At 46.3% G+C, this 17,548-nt stretch overlaps 1 protein-coding gene across 1 annotated transcript in view; it reads left to right on the top strand.

Moving 5' to 3' along the window:
- Window positions 1-17,548, top strand: part of DARS2 (aspartyl-tRNA synthetase 2, mitochondrial) — a 530,183-nt gene that overhangs the window by 16,113 nt on the left and 496,522 nt on the right. The gene's annotated exons all lie outside the window — the stretch shown is intronic.

Here is a 17,548-nt window from a genome sequence, read left to right as displayed (position 1 = left end):
AACAGGGCTATGTAAGGGAGCACTGAGCATAGAAGACATCATGTTGCTGATTCTGACCATAAATGGAGACCAGCTTCAAATCCCTGCCACCAACCCTCACATGCAACTCCAAATATCCCTGAGGGTCCTAAGGAACATTCATTTTCTCATTGTGGGGACGAGGTGAAAAATTGATGAGGGAACCATTTGGAGCGTAGCATTGGACAGTCCTTTTTCAATAAATTAATCTCTTGGAGTAAGAGCATATCGCCCTTATATCCACCAATATATACAGCACACTCCTCCTTTTCTTTGGAGTGTTCAGTCCCTTGAACATTCAAAGAGACTATTTTCATATCATCCATCTCTGGAGTGTTGCCCAGCATATACGTATCCCAAACTTCAACCGGGACCCTGATGATTTCCAGGCCTTCCCTCATAGGACCATCCTTTGGTGGCCAACCTTCGACTCCAAAAGTCAGCATAGACCATACCACAAAAAGCATGTATAACAGAATAAAAGCCACCTCATGGGGTGATCAACGGGTTGAAAATACCTGAATGAGGGTAAGTGCTCCCAATGCCCTTACACTGTCTATAAACTCTTGCAATACGACATATTGAATTTACATCAAAACCGCCCATAGCGAACCATAGCTACTATAAATTAAACTGCATAATTTGGCCCAACATCTTAAGCGCTACTACACATAGGCCATAAATCAGTCCTTCAGGTATGGCCCTCCGAAATCCTCGCTTCTTTCTCCTCTGTCCATTTGAGAGGCGCTTACGATCCTTCTGTCTGTTCCTTCACAAGCGCGCCGCGGACTAGCCCGCCAGAGGGGCAATCCGGCCCATATCTCCGGGAAGGCATATTTCGCCTGCTGGGATCTTCAGATCCTCAATCGCCGCCTGAAGGATGGTGTATTGGTGTTGAAGCCCATCTAGCTCAAAATGGTATGAAACGGGTATCCCCATCGATATTGAATGCTCTTACTTGCAAGCCACAGGGTTAGCGGTCGCACGCTTTTGAATAGTTCCTTGGGCCTGGTCTTGAAATAATTACAAGGGGTTCCCTCTAAAGAAAATCGATCGCTGTGCTCTGGTTTTCTGAAAAATAAGCTCCTTACTTTTGAAGAAATGTTCTTTTGTCAATACGTCTGGAAGGAGGTTTTGGTGTCGTTGAAAGTTCAAGAAGACGGAGTCCTGTTGAGAAGGAGATCTGCTTCTGTTTCTCCCAGTATGTAGAATGTATCCCTCTAAATCCAGGCCCCCTCACCTCCTTCGGAATCCCTCTGATGCAAATATTATTTCTTATTGAGTGATACTCAACATCTTCTTGTTTCTCATCTGAGGAAGCTCTGTGGGTGTCTAGAGCTGCTACCTTTCGTTCCAGTTGGTCATAGGAATTTGCCTGGTCACAAAACGCTGACGCTAAATCACCTAGTCTAGATTCAGTTTGTTGGACGTTTTGTGCTAGCTCCTGAAAAGAGTACAGAGAAAAATGGTACACCAAATCGTGGGGGACAACAACAAGGCACACTTTGAAGTGATAATAATCAGTAAATAAATTTGATCACAGGTAATTACGTGCTCAAAGCAAAGTCAGAAGTATTATTTAATCCAATCATTAAATCAAAATGTTTTTGCAATAAATCACAATTCATCATCAATATTACATGTATAACACATATAAACCAAATTTCAAAGAAATCAAGATCTGTATCTATAAAGACCATGATACATTTATTTGGAAACTCGGAGACCGTATTTCACAATTTCAACATAAAAACATGTCTTTCATTCTCTGTGACTTAGTCACAACACAGTTTTGCGATGGTGAAGTACAGTATTATTGTACAACGCGTTTCGGGCGGAGCCCTTCATCAGGTACAAAGTGAGTTGCAGTTTCTAAAAACAAAAATACAAATGTTGCTTTTAGTATTTCAAAAGAGCATTCTGAAGTTCATACTCCGTGTGTAATTGTCTTAATGACTGACCTGTGTTTATAAAAGAATGTCCCAAACGTTGGGAAGAATTCATTCTGGTTAAACCAACTTATGCGGAGTAGAGAGATCTGATCCAGAAAGATTCTGATGGAAGAATATATATATGAAATATGATGTTTATCCCCTTCGGCCTGTGGCCGCGTGTGGGGCCCCGTTGCTTTGGAAAAGCGCTGGGTCCCACATCGCGGTCACATAAAGTTTTGTTTTATAACTGTACAATTACATTACTCACCAATATTGGTGAGTCCACCCTGTAGGTTGTGACAGCTGGTGATTCTCAGTGTTCAATCTGACACAGATGGCAGTATGCGCTACGTAGATAACTACTCAAGCCTTGCAGTTTATTTTGTTTCTTATGGGCATTTGTTGGTAATCAATGCCAGAAACCTGTAAATCCGAATGGTCGGATATATAACTCTCTGTAGCCATTACTAATTCATCAACAGCATATTATGTGTCCATTTCTTGCGCTTACCTCCGCTTTGAGGGAAGGACGCGTTCCTGGTATGGACGCAGTCGTACTTCATTCGTTCGTCAGGGCAACCTGAATGCGTAGAATGGTGTGCGCTGTTTCTCATTGGCGAGTAGCTATAAATCCGACTAATCATATGTGCGGTTATAATTAAGTGTAGATTTTTCTGTGGCAAGCTGTATCACAGTTATTAAAGCTGCTTGCCTAAGCGCTGTAGTCCCATAGCGTTCAAAGTGTCAGCGCGTTGTTCCGTGGATCAAATGGTTGTCGGGGAAACCAGAATGCTTCCCGACAGCCATTTTAATGTGCTCCTGGCCAGAGCTAATTTTGCAGAGCACTATCTTGTAATGGGTAATCTCTGTATGTGAGGAATCATATGAAGCTGATGTCACTATTTCTAAAGTCTAAAAGACGATGTTGCTCAAAATTCTTTTTTAGTGTGTTATCCGCTTTAGCTTCTGGTAACCGATGCAGAGAATAGATCCACAAACCTCGTGATTTAAGTAAGCCTTGTTATGAACTCTCCATGGTCATTAGCGGGATGGTGTTCTATTATTTGTTTTTGTTTGCAAACTTGGGGAAGTTAATCTTCATATTGGTGTCACAGGTTGTCAGACTTTAATTGGACATAGTTTATAGGCATTACACTAATAGATCTTAATTGTATATAATAATCCAATGCAAGATGTTGGAGTGTGAGTTGTCTTCCAGATCATAAGTGGCAACTCCTGTCCCAATCTACGTTCATCCCTCTCGGTGACATAGTATCCAATCTGTCAATCCAAAATAATTCTTGTTGAAGTAGTTGTTTGGTAAGATTACCTCCTCTGCGTGACAGTGACATGTTCCAGTATAATGAATACATCTGTGCTATCGAGTGTGATTCCAACATAAAATAAACCACATGGGCATTTGATCCCGTAAATGATGTTTTTCATGTCACATGTGGATGTGTGACATAGTTTGATCTTATGGCCCATATGAGGATGGTTGATGTAATTCCCTTTTGTCAGATTGTTACAATTGTTGAAATTGTTTCATGGAAGCGTCCCTCTGTAGTTTTGATTGATGGTTCTTTTGACTGCAAAGTCTGCTCTTATTCGATGGTCTCTGATATATCTGCTTTTGCTGTATGCAAACAGAGGTGGATTGGGAAACAGCTCTGCTAGTGTGGGATCTAGTATGCCACCCCCTGAATAGATTGAAGCAGATGTGTTATGTCGCCCTTTGCGGCCTGCTGTGCATTTAAATCTGAAGATGAAGAGGGTTCTGAACTTGTCGGACCAACAGCTTAGGGCCTCGGCTGTTGTAGCATCTCTTTGATAGAGGTTGCCAATTTATCTCTGGTTTTCCCCGTCTTCATGGTGAACAAAGGTTCTGGCTGTCCAAACACACAAGCCAAGATGGAGGGTGCACCAGCTATAGCAAGGGGCGTGTTATCCTAGGTGACAAACACAGCGGCGAGAGAGGTGCTCTAGGCAGATCCAGCTCTTCAGTGCAGACTTTCCACCCTTCCATCCAAATGGAGCCTAGAGTTGCCTGCACAGGACGCACCTTCTCCGAGTTATTAAACATGGGTAGTCCGCACACTCGAGGTCGGTAACAATGCCCCGTTATATTTACCCTTTGTGAATGATGCCCCCCCATCCGTTCTCTTAATCATTCCTCTACATCTTTAAATTCACTGGCTGCTACGGCTCAACAATATCCGACATCGACTCCTCCCCAGAGAGGATCTCCTCAGCCAAATAGGGACTTCTGTGACAGATAGGCAGCGAGAAAACACCCACCTATTCGTATGCGAGGTTATCGGGACTTGTTATACGAGGGATCACCTTGTCTCGACAGTGCACCCTGAGGCAGTCTGTCCGTCGAGGCTCTGCCACTCGGGTCATCTACCCCTGCTTACTCTTTGGAACTCGCTCGCCGCTGGCTGGCTGGCAGGCGAGCTTGATGATCCATGCGCCCACCGTCTTCATGCGCCAGACACCACGCCTCCAGGGCACGGGGGAACACCATCAGATTGCAGGTCCGTTGTTGCTGCTACCGCTCCCACGGATGGGAACACCGGGGCCAGGAAGCCTCTCACAGCAGGCGAGCCCTGTTGGTGGCCATACAGGATGCTGCTAGCCATATTCGTAGGCCTCCCAAGCCATTGTGGCGCTGCAGCAGCACCTGGGGACGCAGGAGAGTGTCTGCTGTTCTTTACATAGGTGCTGCCCCCTCATGTTTCATGACGACCATGATGATGCGTTGGAGGCCCGAGCAGGGTGGGCCTCGCTCTCTCGGCCAGAATGCTGCCCATCCTCTAAGTTACAGCGCTAAAAAGGCGGTCCTCCGGTGCCTGAGGGATTCCGACCCCATTACAGCATGTTTCAGTATTCTATCAGCGGGATGATGGGCCTCATTGTCGACATAAAGGTATCTGGGCTGTGGAGCCCACAGGGCTAAGCCGCCATCAGACTCCAGCGAGGTCCAAGCCCCCTGCAAAACTGTTTTTGACTGCAAGCTTTCTTGAGCCCACAGCATGATGTTTTATTAGTTGTTCCCTTCATCTACTCCGCATGATACTACCTAATTTTAGGTGTATACCCTGGTAATGTCCTGCATAGGCGTAAGAGGAACTTGTCCCCCATAATGGCAAGTCAATCTCTACTGCCAGTACTTACCGGGTTCTTAAATCACTTAAAACACAAAAAGTAATTTGGACAAGCACCATCAATCGCCGGCCTTTACCACAAAAGACCAATGTTTTAACCAATTTTAAAATCTGTGATATTGTTTCTCCTTATTTCTTCGTTTTTAATTCTACCGATTCTTTCTAGCCTGTTCTATTATTGCTGCTGTAAGAACCTTTATTTAATTTTCCTTCTTTCTTTTTCTCCATTTTTTTTTTTTATCATTCTCTGATTGACGTCGATCACTTGATCTTAAGGCCTAATTAGTTAATTTTATTACTATCATTTTATACTTCTTAGTTTATACACAATAAATGTGTTACACCGATGTCTTTATAACCCCAAATAAGCATGCCCTTTTCTTTTTTCTGTGATCACCTTCATTTACTTTCCCTTAGTAAATGTATCTCATCTCACGATTTACCCCATTTTGGAGTGAAATACGCATTCTTCTTTAGTGGCACTTGACTCAGGAATCCCTATTACGTAGTCTGCTTAGAGTCTAATGTGTATACTTTGGTCCCCTTGGAACCTGAAATGGATGTATCCATCTCTTTAAAAACAAATCCTTTTAACCATATATTTACACTTATACTATAGCCCCTCCCCTTTATTTGCTACCTTCAATGCTCTACTTAACCAGTGGCTCAACTAGAGTCCCTCAGCATCGACTCTTCCCCAATCGGCCAGTTCGCCTTCAGTCTGCTGGGCACTTGCGGGGACCGGACAGGAATTTCTTCAAAGGGGCACCTGTCGACCGATTTAATTTTTTTGAATTTCTTTTTCACATGTGTGTATTGCACACCACTCTCCACAGGAAGCTCCACGATCTTGTGGCGAATGGAGGATGTCGTTGATCGTCCGAGAGTCTAGATCTGGGCCCAGGTCGACTGGATCAGAACCATTGGTACTGCTACCAAAATTTGCACTAGCACCTCTGGGCGTATCTCATGCACAGAATGGAATTGGCATAATAAATGATCTCAGACCCAAATAACCAGGCAGACTCAAAGAATATAGCAAAGTACTACTTTGTCCGCTCAAATAAACCAGGGAAATCTGGTGATCATGCAAAATGCAGCTCACTCTCGTCTCAGTTTTAGATTACACAAAGACTTTATACTACAATGTATTTCAGCTATGAAGTCATCCTATGTGGCAAACAACAAAACCTATTGAGGGGAGGGATTGGTTAGGGGAATATATGTACTTATATTATGTGTAATGTTAGTAACATCATTGGGTGTCCCTTATCTAGTAGGCACGCCTCAAACTGCCCCTAAAATACATAGAATACTGATTGTAGCAAAATACTAATTGAATTGGCTTTTGCAACATTGTATAGCATGCTGCTTCATAACCACTCATGATTGGTTGGCATAACCTCCCAACCTTGGACATTCGGCTCACTAGCAGCAAGTGAGCAAAGCGAAACCCAGGTGCAGAGAACAATGTCCGACCACAGCGCACTTTGTTCAATTAGCCTACCATCTCTCATCAGTTAGGCCACAAGCCAAGGCTTCTCCTTTATAGTTGACCTTGTCGACTGTTCTCTCTGGGACCTTTAAGGGAGTCCGAGTACACGACTATCTTCGACTGAGGCTTAATGAATAGACCTTGTCTTCTGTTCTTGCACAACGTGTTAAAGAGTGCCCAAATTTGTCAATGTTGTCCTTTTAATTTAGTGCTATTTGATTTAATTGTGGTGGGTGCTATTACTCATTTTGGCCTCTGGAGACTAGGTCGTTCCATCTTGCATATGCTTTTTGTATCCTTTATTGTCCAATACTTGGCACTTGCAGATAGTTTCGGTTCTGCTTAATCTAAGAGAAATGTACCCTTCGTTCATAGCTTATCGGCATGTTTCGGGATGATAACTCGGGGGCAAAACGCGCTCATCTGAGAAGCAAGACGGCGCGAAGCAACACAGTTTGGTTCGATCCCTGGGTCCGCGCTTAGAAACCTCTGGGTATTAAGCATCCTATGAATAACCCATTACAATAACATTACAACTCCCTTTGTACTTTCCAGTTATGTCTTGCGGTGTCATCCTTGGTCTTAGTAAAACAGATATGATAAGATCTTTGTTCTTTGCACAAAGCTGTTTCTGCAGCGTATCCTAGTCTTGCAGTCTCGGTTTGTCTCAGAGGTAGTTTCAACACGATCCGGTGTCCATCTTTCCATCATGGCTGCTCTATTTATGTTATAGTTTCTATTGCCGCAAGCTTCTATAAGTCTCATCTACCCTGCGTTTCTGCATATGTACATTTGTTGAGCTTCATCTCACTCATCTTTTCAACATAGATGATTTATTCATCTCCCTTCACTTGATTACTTTGTTACTCCAATTGCATCTTCATTCTTTAAGTAGCTGCATATCATTTCTGTGCGTCCTTGTGTCTTTCTTTTATGACGTCACTTTACTCGTGTCAGTTTGCACTTACAGCTCTTCTATGTCCAATGGTGTACGTCAACATCCTTCCACTACTTCAGTATTAGTCTACGTTCGATACGGCTGTCTGAGTACATAACGTCTCTCATATCTTTGGTGCTATTTTGTTATGATACTTGACATCACACACAGTGCTTTCTTGCTGTTCTTCCAGTATGCGGGAGGTGAGGGGGCGGGCACTAGAGATGTCACCTTCTCCTCTACAAAGACGTTGGAGTTGCGGTTCCACTGACAGAAAAGCTGCATTCCCCGATGAGCACTGCTGCAAGAGTAAAGGTACACAGCAGATCAGAAGACTCGGCAGCAGGGCACTGAGGTAGCCCACAAGGGGCTGACTCTGAGAATACCCCACCAGTGGGTGAAGGCAACCAGAGAATCCGACAGCCTGAGAGGCCATACAGCTCACGAAGGGTTGATGCTGAGACTGCCCTATGAGGTGGTGAATGTAACCAGAGAAGGCCCACATTGGGTGAAACATATGCACGTGCCCCATTAGGTTGATGTTGGCATACTGTTAAAACTAGATAGTGGGAAGTTTACATTTTTTCACCTTAAATATGCAAAATCCTTTTGTAGTAAACTGGACAAATATTTTCTTTCAAATCCGATTGAATTTGGTGTTTTCATTAGAAATGTAAGACTCTGCGCATATTACCCAACTATGTATGTTTTTAATGCCAACCAGAGAATCGGGCTGACACATGGGGTAATACACAAGGGGGTTAATGCATCACGAAAACCAAACAACCTGAGAGTTCGAATAAACCACGAGGGGCTGAGCCACAGTATACCTCGCGTGATGGTGAACACCATACCATACCATATCCAGAAGATCTGAAAGGCCAGCTAGTCCATGCCGGGCTGATGGATGTGAAAATCCAGAGGAGGTTAAAAGACCAAGGAGGAGTGAACAAGAGACTGAATATAACATCAGAATAATTGGGACTCATCAATATTGTTATTGCAAACAAGGAACAGGTTTAGAGAGCCAGCTACTCCATTGTGGAGATTAACTTTTTCAACTGATAAGAAAGCTTGCCTGGCGGCCCTGGGCAACCTTCTCTAAGAGGAGATGAAGACTTAAAAACCTAACTTTGAACTGTAACAGCAGCTTGAGAGAGATAACCAAAGACCAGGGTTGGGGGGTCCGAAACAAGCCAGCAGAAGCCAAGTAGAATGGAAGCAGACTTACTTGGACAAAGAGTATGCGGCTTAGTTTATTAGTGGTAGGGATAGAGTATAGGATAGACTAGGTGTGGATGGATAACATATTTTTGTGAGACATCCTGACAAGCACCAGTATATTTTTTAAAAAATTATTTTTGTTTAAAGTGGGGGAATCCCATCATTGTATTGTAAGGGTGCAGAAGTATGAGTCTGACACAGAGGTGGCATATTTGTTGGCAAAAACTTCTATTAAAGATGCCACCCACCCCAAGCACCACCCTGCCCCCAACCACCCAATGCTCCATCTTCACCCACCAAACCCTCATTTGCTGCCGAGACAATCGCCATCAACTTAACATCCCCGCCCGAACAACACCCATCCTCACTCGAAGACCTGTGGCTACCCGCTCCCTCTTCCCAGCCACACCACACTGCTCCCAAATCCTACCCTGGGGAACCCCCCCCCCAACCAACACCACCAGTCAGACCAACCACCCCAGACACCTGGAGAAGCACCAACCCACCACACAAACCCTCCTGCCTTCTAATCAATGCCTTCTCTGTGGCCAAGAACAGACACAACAGCTTTGATCTTGTTGCCTCCGATAAACCCGATCTCCTATTCATCACTGAAAGATGGTTCTCGGACAACTTCAGACCAATTGCACGCAAAGCATTCCCACCCGACTATTCACTCATCACCCACAACAGACCCTCTAGAGGAGGCGGCGTAGCCTTCCTACACAAACCACACATTACCGTCATACACTTCGAAACACAACCTTGCACAGCTAACTGCAAATCCCTACAAGTCAAACTCTCCTCCCCGCCATCTTTCCCTGACAGCTTCCTACTCGTATACATGCCCCCCAGATACGACAGACAGTTCGCCAACACCCTATGCGACTAGCTAGCGGCCACTATGGTTACACACCTGGCAGTTACCCTACTGGATGATTTCAACATCTGGTTCGATGCCCGAACAACCCCATTGCTCAACCCCTGGTCGATGGTTTGGAGGCACTCAACCATACCCAGCAAATAACAAGACCCACACGCTGCTGGTCACACCCATTGACACCATCTTTAGCTCAACCAACCTCATTACAACTTCCGCCCCTAGGCCGCTCATCTGGACAGACCAGTCAGCCATCTCTTTCGAGTGGATTGTGTCCTCCAACGTATTCCTCATCTTAGATGTATTCCATCCAGCTTTGCAGCTCTTCGGAAAAACATTTTCGGCAGAGGATGCCGTGCGTCGATGTCGTCGAGTCGATGGTCCCTCGAAGGCCTCCCTCGAGGGTGACGTTGTTGGGTATATAAGTAGCACGCCCGGCGCCCGTTGGCCTCAGTTCTGTTTTTCCGCAGTATACGTTGCTTCAGAGATTCAGCGCGCCTCGAGCTCTGTGAAGACAATAAATATAACGAAATATGTCCTTGTCATCGACGCCGACCACGACCCCGAAATCGGTTTTCAAAAAGTGCAAGTCGTGCGGTTCAAAAATGTCGATCACGGACCCGCACCAAGAGTGTTTGTGGTGCCTCAGAGAAGGCCACGACATGGAGGCCTGTACGAAGTTTCAGGCGATGACGGGGAAGGCCTTGCGAGAAAGGAGAGGAAAACTACAGGTAGGTCGCAAAACCGATCGTAAAGCCTCTAGCGTCGAGTCGAGGTCCCGTGAGGAGAAATTTCCTCGAGGCGAAAGGCATCGATCCAGGTCCCGAAGCGATTCCCATCGCTCGTCGTCTTCGACAAAAAAATCAACGAAACGACGCCACAGGTCTCCCTCCACCTTGTCGTCAGACGAGTCTCCGAAAAGGATGAAATGCCCCACAAAACATTCGTCTCCCGAAGAGTGGGAAGCATTCAGGGTCAAAATGATGGAGGTGTTTGAGAAAGCGAAGCCTCGGTCCGCGCCTTCTTCGGAAGCCGGCCGGCCGGGAGCGTCATCGCTCCGACACTCGCGCGCCCTCGAGCCCGGGTGATCGATAAAGGATGGATAGGGAACCTTCCAGGACGCCGAGCGAAAAACGCTCGAGTCGAGTCGACCGTTCGAGGTCACCGACGCCGTCTGAGATCCATCACACCTCGAAGGGAAAATCTTCGAAGAGCGCCTCGACGCCCTCGAAGCAAACCCCGTCGACGACCACTATGTTGTCGACACCGAAGCCCTCGGCTCCAAAGGCTCCAGCCAAGCCAAGGCAGCCAGAAAAAGGGAAAGATAAGGTTACAAGACCTGTAATATCCTCAGAGCCCTGTAATACACCTCTTCCTCCTCCTGTGCCAGAGGATGTTTTCAAGCCTCTCCCCAGGAAGGAGTTTTTTAAGTCCCTGACCTCAATTTCTGAGGAACAGGAGAGATCTGATAGGAGAATGTACCTTTTGGGCTAGAATATGGCACCCCAAATGTCCCAGAATGCTTGATTTCAGAAGAAAGCAGAATGAAGGTCTTGGTGGAATCATTACACAATGCAAGTGGCATTGAAACATCTCCTGAAAATGACTTTGGCAGACCAGAACCAGGAGAGCATGCCAGTCCATCATGCCGTCAATTAATGACGAAGATAGTATATTACTTAGGATGGGCTAGACCATCAGCCCAATTCATCCAGGATGATTTAACAGATATATTGGACCATGGTCCCACCGAAGACCCAGTACTACCCTTTCATGTAGCCATGCAAAATAGGGTGGCCAAGAATTGGGAAACTCCGGATTCTATTCGTCCGGTAAATAAATACCGCCCGGCCAGTAGTGACCCCGGCTATCTGTCCAAACATCCAACTCCCGAGAGTCTGGTCATACAGGCAGCCACAGCTTCTAACAAACTTGAGTACCCTTCTATCCCTCCAGACAGGGACGATAAGCGTGTGGATGGCTGGGCACGGAAGGTATTTTCAGCTGGGAGTATGGCTTTAAAATCTGCCAACTCCACATGTGCCTTGCCAACATTTTCGTACACTCTGTGGGAGTTCATCGCAATGGCGGTGGAGCACATACCAGAAGGGGAAGAAAGGGAAGGGTTCCTAGCCATCGTTAGAGATGGAAAGGAAGCCATGCAGAAATCCCTTCAATCTGGATTGATCTCTGCGGATAGTGTAAGCAGGTCCATGGGCACTAGCACGGTAATGTGCAGATTTGCGTGGTTACGGAAGTCGGGTTTTGCACCGGACGTACAGAACCGCCTTCTGAACATGCCTTTTGACGGGTCTCACCTTTTTGGCAACAAGGCTGACGAGAGCCTTGAGAGGTTGCAGACCTCAAAAGCAGCTGCCAAATCTTTAGGAGCTGCTATTAGGGAACCTCAGCCTTTTCATGCGCAAGGACAATTGTGGATGGGATGATCCTATCGTTACTACTCCTCATATGGAAAGGCGAGAGGAATGGCCAGTCAAATGGGCCAGAGAAAGGCCACTCGCGGTGGACGAGCAAAGCCAGCTCCAGCGGCAGCCTCTTTGCCATCAGCGGCTGCAACAACCGCCACAAAACCACTTTGAGGACTTGCATCACAAAACACCTGTAGGAGGCAGGCTGTCACAGCATCTGCAAGAATTGCGAGCCATTACTTCAGATGTTTGGGCTCTAGAAATAATAGCCCAAGGCTACTGCCTTCCTTTTCTAACGCAACCTCAATGCAATCCACCAGGGAGACACCCGTTGAAGTTTTCGGACCCGCTCCTACAGCAGGAAGTTCTAACCCTGCTGAAGAAAGGTGCTATAGAACCAGTACCTGCAGCGGAGAAGAACAAGGGATGGTACTCCCCGTATTTTTTGATCCCCAAAAATAATGGAGGACTGAGACCCATCTTGGACTTAAGAAACTTGAACAAGTTCCTCAGGAAGGATAAGTTCAAGATGGTTACCCTTTCTCAGATCCTTCAGGCCCTTCAACTTCAGGACTGGTTGGTGTCATTGGACCTCCAGGATGCTTATTTTCCTGTGCCGATTCATCTCAAGCACAGAAAATACCTGAGGTTCGTAGTTGGCGGCTCACACTATCAGTTTCGAGTCCTGTCATTCGGATTGACCTCCGCCCGAGGGTCTTCACCAAGTTAATGGTAGTGGTGGCAGCGCACCTCAGGAGAGGGGGGGATTCATGTCTACCCCTACCTGGACGATTGGTTGATCAGGGCACGCTCTGCCGAGCAAGCACTGGATCATCTGAAAGTCACCTGCCACTTCCTCCACAGACTGGGCTTCTCCCTAAATTTCAAGAAGTCTCAAATGACACATTCAGTACATAGGAGCTGTGTTAGACACATCCTTGGGAAAGATCTTGCCTCCCAAGTCGAGGGCTCAAGACATTCTTCAGATGGTTTCCAAATTCCAAAATGCCCAAAATCTCCAGGCTTACCACTTTTTAAGGTTGCTCGGCCTCATGGCATCCTGCATCTTCCTGGTGCCAGAGGCACGCTTGAGGATGAGATCCCTTCAATGGGCTCTAAAGACTCAGTGGTCCCAGTTCTCGGGTCAAATAACGGATCTTCCCCAGATTCCGAACAAGGTTCGACAAGATCTTCTATGGTGGACTTGTACAGAGAACATCCTAAAAGGAGAACCTTTTTGGCAACCATGGCCGGAGATCACAGTAGTGACGGACGCCTCACTCATGGGGTGGGGAGCTCATGCCAACGATCTACACATCAACCTTTTAGAGTTGAGGGCAATCAGACTAGCGCTGAAGGCTTTCCTGCCATCTGTCAGGGGAAAGAATGTCCTGATAATGACGGACCACACAGTGGCCATGCATTATCTAAACAAAAGAGGTGGTGTGGGGTCACTACCTCTGTGCAGAGAGGCAATGCAGCTCTGGTATTGGGCAATTCAGGAAGGAATCACTTTAACGGCAATTCATCTAGCCGGGGAGGAGAATATGACGGCAGATGCTCTAAGCAGGCAGAGCAGTGTCCCACGAATGGGAACTAGCTCAGGAAGTCATTCAAGAGATCTTCGCCCTTTGGGGAACCCCTCAAGTAGACCTATTTGCAACCAGTATCAACCGAAAGTGCGAAAGGTATTGCTCAAGGGAATTTCCCCCGAGAGGAGCCCTGGGGGACGCGTTCGTGGTGGAGTGGAATTTCCCACTATTGTATGCGTTCCCTCCGATTCCTGTCATTCCTCAGGTCATCAGGAGGCTGAGACGCTTTGGGAGCCGCATGATCCTAATTGCCCCAGGTTGGGCTAGGAGAACGTGGTACCCGGACCTTCTAGACATGTCCATCTGTCCTCCTGTACGTCTTCCTCAGAGAGAGAACCTTCTCTCTCAAATGGAGGGTCAGGTTCTACATCCAGAGGTCAAAACGCTCAACCTTCATGCTTGGCATCTGAAAGGCTGAGATACAGGGATTTAAACCTTACAGATGATGTTAGGAGGTGTTGCTTTCGGCAAGAAGGCCAGCAACAAAGTCTCTGTACCGTTGGAAAAAGTTTTGCAACTGGTGCAGAGAAAAGAATGTCGATCATTTTCTATGTTCTATTCCGGAAGTACTATCTTTTCTTCTGACCCTAGCACATAGAGGTCTGAATGTTGGAACAATAAAAGGTTACCTTGCGGCGCTTTCCATTTTCAAGCGCTCATCGGAAGAATGCTCCTACTTCAAAATTCCTTTGATAATACAATTCTTAATAGGACTCACTAATGTGTTTCCTCCTCACCCATTTCAAGTACCGATTTGGGATCTCAATTTAGTTCTAAAATTCTTAATGTGTGCTCCTTTTGAGCCTATGCACACGTGTCCATTAAGATTACTAACATGGAAAACTGCCTTCTTAGTTGCTTTAACCTCTGCAAGAAGAGTGAGCGAATTGCAGGCACTGTCTTCTGGGCCATCCTATACTGTGTTCAATAAGGACAGAGTTGTATTGAGGGTTAAACAATCATTTTTACCGAAAGTAGTATCTGATTTTTATTTAAGTCAGAAAATTGTTTTACCCGCATTCTATCCTCCACCCCATCCTACTAAGGAGGAGGAAAGATTACACAGGTTGGATCCAAAAAGAGCTTTAAGCTTTTACATCTCTAGACTTTCCAGACTTAGAGTGGACAACCAGCTGTTTATAGGTTACACAGGAAGGAAACTGGGTCAATCGGTGACAAAACAGACAATTTCACGCTGGAGTGTGCTTTGCATTTCAGAATGCTACAGATTAGCACAAAAAGACCCACCAGAAGGGTTAAGGGCTCATTCCACCAGAGGCATCACCTCTTCGACAGCCCTTCAAAGAGGTGTTCCAATAAGGTCCATTTGTGAAGCAGCAACTTGGTCTTCACTACACACCTTTTCAAAATTCTATAGCCTGGATGCTTCCCAGTATAAGGAACTGAGTTTTGGAAAAGCAGTGCTTTATTCCGCCATCTAAGGGCATTGAAAAATCTAACCCCTCCTCCAGAGAAATTATACATACTGCTTTGGGAGTCTATCTAAGATGAGGAATACGTTGGAGGACACAATCCACTCGAAGAACAAGTTACTTACCAACTGGTAACGTTCTTTCGATTGGATGTTCCTCCAAAGTATTCCTCATTGCCCTCCCAGCCTACCCCTCTGTAGATTTTTCCAGGTTATTGCCAACTCAAATCTCGCAAGGCTGATACCTGTCTGCCGGCACAATCTACACAGTACAAAATCAAAGATAAGAAGGGGAAAAACAGAACTGAGGCCAACGGATGCCGCGCGTGCTACTTATACACCCGATGACGTCACCCTCAACGGAGGCCTTCGAGGGACCATCGACTCGACGACATCGACGCACGGCGCCCCCTGCCGAAAAAACTTCCGAAGAGCAGCAAAGCTGGATGGAATACATCTAAGATGAGGAATTCGTTGGAGGAACATCAAATCCAAAGAACATTACCAGTTGGTAAGTAACTTGTTCTTCTCCCTCTGTACTCCACCTCTGCCTCACAAGGCTTGCTCCATCCCTCCCTCACAGGTAAAGAGCTCGAAGAAGGTCAAAGTAACCCCAGACTAGGCAGATGCCCTGCACCTCGCCCGCCCCTCGCTCCCTGCTCCTGAAGGACCTCTACCCACCGACCCTTTCTTCTGCTGACTCCATGACTCACTTCTTCCTGTCACCCCCACTAGCTCCAACCCAGCCCGCCAAGGCCTGACCCCCCCAAGTGGTTTATCCCTAACCTCAAAGCATTCAAAACCATCTTTTGAATGAAAATGGCAAGCCACCCGAATCCCACAAAACAAATCAGCATACGCCCACATCACTGTAACTACAAATCTGATGTCTGCAAGGCCAAAAAATGTCTACTACAGTAACAATCTCAAACTGCTGCAACAGCAGCAAAGTGCTCCACGGGATCATCTCTGAATTCCTCCATCCTCCTTGCACTGCCGCCCCCAACGCCTCCTCCTAATCTCTCTTCAACTCCCTTTCTGAACGCCTCCACAAAACGGCCCTAGATAGGACGGCTGCCATCCTTGCCAAACTAACCAACCTCACCGCCTGTCCAAAGGTTCAAGAACCCACCCAGATGACCTTGGAGACCCCTTTCCTTTGCTCTTTCAGCCCCATCTCGAATCTGTAGTTTATCAAACTGCTGTCTGACAACTGACTTTCCAGCTCCCCCCCTCGACTCCCTGTCCCGTCGCACTCCTTAAAGAAATCTTCACCTCAACATGTGCGGGGAAACTAGCTAGGTGCATCCTAAATTTCTCCCTCACCTCTGGCCTCTTTCCCGATCCCTTCAAAATCTCACCCATCTAACCCCTTCTAAAGAAACCTTCATTTGACGCACTCCAACTAAGTAATACCAGGCCCATCTCCAACGCCCAATTCTTGGTGAAACTCATCAACTGCGTTGCATATTCCCAGCTCACTTCCTTTGTGGAAACCAACCACCTCCTGGACCCTGCACAATGCAGATACCGTCCTTGCCACAGAACTGAATCCAAATTAATCTCTATCTGGGATGACCTACAATTCACAGCAGGCGGCTGTGCCACCCTTGTTCTTCTTGTCTTCTCTGAGGCCTTTGACATGGTCAACCTTGACAGATTACACTCCCTCGGAATCCGAGACTCCGCTCTCAAATGGATCGCTTTGTTCCTCAAAAATAGGCACCAAATCACTTATCTCCTCCCTTTCTACTCCACTGCATGCCTAGTGATCAATGGAGTTCCCCAAGACGCCTGCCTTTCTCTCCTCCTTTTCAACCTCTATATGACCCCTCTGCCTGCGCTCATCTGCACCCACACCCTCACTTGCTATAACTACGCAGATGACGCACACATTATCCTCCCAATTCCCAGATCAAGCCCCACCCTGACCTTCTCAACCCAGGGAAAACAGAAATCCTGGTATGCGGAAAATCAACCCTATTCCCATAACCATCTCCCGGGCCACCCTCCCTCAGTCATCCCCCTCCGACCGCCTCCTCCTCAGTCAAAAACCTCGGCTACACTATTGACTCAAACCGAACCTTGTCCCAGCACATTAACATTTTGACTTGCATTATACACAAATTCTTAATTGGTATTATCTGTAGTATTCATTCTCACAAACGCGACATTTCTGCAATTTTAAAAGCTCTATTCTATTTTGAATTTTTGGAAATCTTCATTGAAGTCATTACATAGATGTATTTATATTTAAGTGTACAGTTTACACTCCTTATTCAGTCCTGTGTGTCCATGACGCTGATCCATTTTTACCTACAGTGACCAGAGAACATGACCCTAACCAACTATTAGACTCTAAAAGAGTCTTTTTACTGTACCTGTGTAAGGGCTTCAACTAAGATTTCCAGAAATTGAAAACAAAATAGAGCTGTTAAAA

The sequence above is a fragment of the Ambystoma mexicanum genome, chromosome 1q (assembly GCF_040938575.1).
Source record: "Ambystoma mexicanum isolate Mex_15411 chromosome 1q, UKY_AmexF1_1, whole genome shotgun sequence".
Taxonomy (NCBI): Eukaryota; Metazoa; Chordata; class Amphibia; order Caudata; family Ambystomatidae; genus Ambystoma; species Ambystoma mexicanum.
The sequence above is the reverse complement of the archived record's forward strand: the minus strand, read 5'-3'. Positions and strand labels throughout refer to the sequence as shown.